Source organism: Mustela nigripes, chromosome 9, assembly GCF_022355385.1.
Source record: "Mustela nigripes isolate SB6536 chromosome 9, MUSNIG.SB6536, whole genome shotgun sequence".
Classification (NCBI taxonomy): domain Eukaryota; kingdom Metazoa; phylum Chordata; class Mammalia; order Carnivora; family Mustelidae; genus Mustela; species Mustela nigripes.
The window spans coordinates 27,142,969-27,147,628 of NC_081565.1; the positions used below are offsets into that span (position 1 = coordinate 27,142,969).

At 34.7% G+C, this 4,660-nt stretch overlaps 1 pseudogene; it reads right to left on the minus strand.

Annotated features, from left to right (window-relative positions):
• Positions 1 to 3,072: 3,072 nt before the first annotated feature.
• Positions 3,073 to 4,110, minus strand: LOC132024105 (olfactory receptor 13D1-like; annotated as a pseudogene).
• Between the last annotated feature and the right edge of the window lie 550 nt (positions 4,111 to 4,660).

The window sequence follows — 4,660 nt, forward strand, 5'->3', positions numbered from 1 at the left end:
GTTTCTCTCACAACTGTTATATAGTTGCTAGGGTACAGCATTGTTTCTTAATTTACTTCAGAAACAAGTAATATTGATATTTGGAATGGAGAATATGCTACAAGGAATAAGGAATTTGTAATTATCCAAGGTAAGAGATGAGCATACCATAGGGTTAAATAATATGGAATAACTCAGTAGTCTGATTTGGTATTATTATCCTATTGAAGGTTAAATAGGACTTTATGTGAAGAATCATGGAAGGGATTCATTAAATTTTGTTATCTTTCTTCTATTTGGTTCTTAGTCTCTTTCTACCCTTAGTATAGCCCTAGTCCATTATTTCTTTGATTAGATAAAATGAAGGCTGACTTCCAGAGTTCCCTTCCTCTAGCTACATCATCCCCTTTGATCACTTTTTGCTAATGCTCCCTCCTTTTTTTTTAATTTATTTTTTATTTTCAGCCTAACAGTATTCATTATTTTTTTTTCTTTTTTTCTTTTTTTTTTTTAATGCTCCCTCCTTTTTGTAACTTATTCAAATATAACCATTTAGAACTCCATGATTAATTACCTTATTTTCCAGAACTCAGAAAACAAATGAAGAAGGTAAGTAATGGAATGAGAAGTAATATATATATTTTAAAGATTTTACTTATTTATTTGACAGAGAAAATCACAAGTAGACTGAGAGGCAAGGAGAGAGAGAGAGAGACAGAAGCAGTCTCCCTGCTGAGCAGAGAGCCCGATGAGGGACTTGATCCCAGGACCCTGAGATCATGACCTGAGCTGAAGGCAGCGGCTTAACCCACTGAGCCACCCAGGTGCCCCAATGAGAAGTAATATTTAAATAATGCATACATATGTAAAATGTGCTAGGTAACTAGATAATTTATATATACTATTTTTAAGTTCCTTTTCATTAATTAATACTGGTGGAAAGTACAATATATGATTGTCCCTTGCTGTCTCATTCAAATATAGACACCCAGAAATTCTTTCTTAATGTCCTATTTTCAAGAAAACAGAGAGCAAATGAGGAAGACAATAGATGGATAGACAGTGTTATTTAATAAATGCATAATATAGGGGCTCCTGGGTGGCTCAGTGGGTTAAAGCCTCTGCCTTCAGCTCAGGTCATGATCCCAGGGTCCTGGGATCGAGCCCCACATTGGGCTCTCTGCTCCGCAGGGAGCCTGCTTCCTACCCCCTCTTTCTCTCTGCCTGCCTCTCTGCCTACTTGTGATCTCTGTCTGTCAAATAAATGAAATCTTTAAAAAAAAAAGAAATGCATAATATATACTGTGTGGTGTGCTAGGCATCATACAATATTCTAAAATTATTTTCATTAATTAATAACAATAATATAATGTTAATGTTGCTTTCATTTTTGTATTGATTACGTCTCTTATTTTTTGACAGTGTATGTGTGTGGTAGGGGCTGGGGATTCAGTGCTGCCTATTACATTGTTCCTACTTTTAAGGATTAGCTTCAGATGGCTTTGTAATGTAGATAAGAAAATTTAGGCCCATACATAGTTCTTAAATGATAGCTAAAAGTTAAGTCCATTTTCGACCTATATTTTCCATGTTAATTTTGAAATATGTTTGAGGATTAAATTAAATATGAAGTGATAGATCAAAAGGAAACAAAGAACTGTGAGAAGTTCTTAAAAAGTGAAGAAAAGATTGTCTACTATGGATGCTGCCATTGCTCTGAAGGAGAATTACCATTTTGATTCTGAATTTTGATTTTGAATCAGTGTCTTTCCATTTGTGCTGCAAACTGTGTGTGTGCATATGTGTGCTGTGTGTGTGTGTTTAAAAAACAAAACAAAACAAATAATCTTTGTCTTCCAAGGTATTTTGAAAACATTCTTTAGAAATCTCATCACCCTGTATGTGCAGTTAATTTAAAATTTGTTCTTAAAAATGAAATCTGAGTTTATAGTGCAGAATTGGAGTAGAATAAAACCCGAGAGGCAATTATATCTTACAAACACCACTGTGTATTACAACTCAATAGTCACACAGAGGAGACATTTTTAGGATCTTTTCAGCATATTTTACTCAGTTCTACTTTTATCATCTCCTATTTTCTCTTACGTTTAAAGATTAGCTGCTGTTTTACAAAAGTATTCACAATTGTATTTGGGGATGAAATAATATAATTAAAGCCCATTTCTCTTATTTCCCTAAGTGATATTTCAGATATTTGGACTTGTAATTTTACATTCTTTTTCCATTTCAACAGTTAATGATTGCTCAATATTTTTAATTAACTTGGCATTGTACTTAATACAGAGAACTGTGAGCCATGGTTCTGCCATTGGGAGCATTTCAGAAGTTAACAAATGGTTATAACATAAAAGAAAAATTGCTGTAGCAGGTACGGGTCAGGATAGCCTAGAAGAGGTAAGAACTAACTCAATAGAGTTATTGGAAGGCTTTACAGAGGACACAACATTTGACCTGTTTCTTCTCTCATTGCTATGACTTCTCTAGAGAAGGAGAAATCCAACAATGCAGAGGACATAGCATTTGCTATTGTTCTTAGGTGAGAAAGAACATGAAAGAATTGTGTAACCACAGTGAGTGAAATACAGTATGTTTAAAGGGAATGGGAGCAGTACAGTCAAGAAACAAGAAGGTGAAATGTGTAGTTGGAAATGTAGGTTGGGTCAAATAAGATCTCTGGGTAAAATGAAAAAGAAACAAGCACAAACAAACATATCAAAAGTATTTCAAATAAAAGCTACTAAAATATATGTTCTATTTGTTGAGTAGCTATAAATGTTAGATTTTCTTGGAAAGGCTTAATTAATTAATTTTGTTTTGTTTTGTTCCTGTAAGTTGTGTTTCTTAGACTACTTAGCCCTACCTTTTAATGAGATCATTGTCATTTTCAGAAAGTGATATAATTAGACTCTAAGTTCTGTGATCCTATATATGATCATCTTTTATTCTCTTTATGTTGAAAACCCTTGCCTCAAAATATGTTTCTTTTTTTTTTCTGTTTATGTTATCTTCTTTTGTGCCTGAACTCAAGCATATCAGTTTCTCATCGTTTTCTCCAGAACCAGTGTCTACTCATTAATTTTCCCATAGCACCAGCACTTCCATATTTCTCAGGTTATAGATGATAGGATTCAGCATGGGGTTGACTACCTCATAGGAAAGGGTAATAAGTTTGTCTGAAGTCATTGTCTTTGGACTTTAGCTTCATGTACATGAAGAGGACTGACTTATAAGATATAGTCACCTCTTATGTGGAAAAGGCATTTTTTCTTCCTTTAGCTGAAATAATTTTCAGTACAACACAGATGATGAATACAGGATAAATAGAGGGGTGCCTGTGTGGCTCAGTTGGTTAAGCAACTAGCCTTCAGCTCAGGTCATGATCCTGGAGTCTCAGGATGGAGTCCTGCATAGGGTTCCCTGCTCAGCAGGGAGTCTGCTTCTCCCTCTGTCCCTTTCCCTTCTCATGCTCTCTCTCTCTCACACACACTCTCTCTCAAGTAAATAAATAAAATCTTAAAAAAAAAGAAAAAATATGGTAAATACAAATCAGAAGGAATGAAGCAAATGAAAATATTACATTGCCCAACATTATTATACTCTTATTCAAGAAAACACTGATTCAGGCCAGTTTTATCAAAGTCAGTATTGCACACAAAATGATTAATGACATTTTTTTCCATGAAGGAAAACTCTTAATGTGAGTACATTTTGTGTCATTCCATTGAAAAAGCCCAATATCCAGGAGATAGCTACCATCTAAACACAAAGTGCCTTGTTTATGATGATGCGCGATTTCAGAGATTTGCTGATGACAATGTAGAAGCCATATGCTGTCACTGCCAGGAACACACACTCTGTGGATAGACATTGATATAATACAAACTGTGAATGAGAGTTTTTTTGTTTTGTTTTGTTTTGTTTTATGGTAGCAAGTTTGTCAGCATAGAGGGCACAAAAGAGGATGCATACCAGATACCCACAATGAAGAGGCGTATAGAGGCAGGCTTTTAGGAAGGTTAAGATGACCAAAGTACTGTTCTCTGGGCGGATCATCAAATATACTCCTAACCAAATGACAAAAAGGCATTTTGTCAGTTCATTTGTACTCATCAGTACTCATAAAGATCTCTCAGAATGTACTCAATTTCAGTTGTCCAGTTGGTCCTCTCCATTTTCCTTTTTCATACCTGAAAAAAGCCAGAAAAAGAAACAGCATATAAGTTAAATATGTGGTCCCATATTATATAAAGTAAAAGGTAAGTGGGGTAGGACATCCAACAACTATGTGAGCACCACCTAGCCTAGTGGTAACAGTAGTGAGATTAGCTCATGGGATTCCTCTTCTAGTTCATAAAGCAGCTGACTCACATGGGTAACATTAAAAATGCAGGCTTCTGTGTTCTATTTTCTGAGATTGTGATGCACCAGGTCTGAGGCAGGAAAGAGTGATTTGCATTTTAACAAACATCTGCTATTTCTGATGCAATCAATCCATAAACTCCGCTTAAAAATCAATATTTTAGAGAAAACCTGCTTTATTTTTCTCAACAAAGATTTATTTGATTGTACACTACAACAGTCACTAACAATATCATTTGTTTAGAGTTTTATAGTTTACAAACGTGTTCAAACATATTACTTATTTTATTATCACTATAAT